Genomic DNA, 264 nt, shown 5'->3' with positions numbered 1-264 from the left:
ATAAAATAAAATAAAATAAAATAAAATAAAATAAAATAAAATAAAACAAGAGAGAAAGAAAAGAAGAAAAGAAAAGAAAGGTGGAGCGAAAAGAAGAAAGCAGAACAGAAAAGAAAAAGAAAATCAACTGAAAAAGAAAAAAGAAAAAAGAAAAAAGAAAGAGAGAAACAGAAACTTGAAAAGAAAACATTAAAAGAGAAAAAAAAAGAAAATAAAACAAAAGAAACAAAAATAAACTAAAACAAAATAAAATAAAATAAAACA

This window comes from Eimeria mitis, genomic scaffold (genome assembly GCF_000499745.2).
Source record: "Eimeria mitis Houghton genomic scaffold, Emh_scaff453, whole genome shotgun sequence".
Lineage (NCBI taxonomy): Eukaryota > Apicomplexa > Conoidasida > Eucoccidiorida > Eimeriidae > Eimeria > Eimeria mitis.
This window is presented reverse-complemented; position numbering follows the sequence as displayed.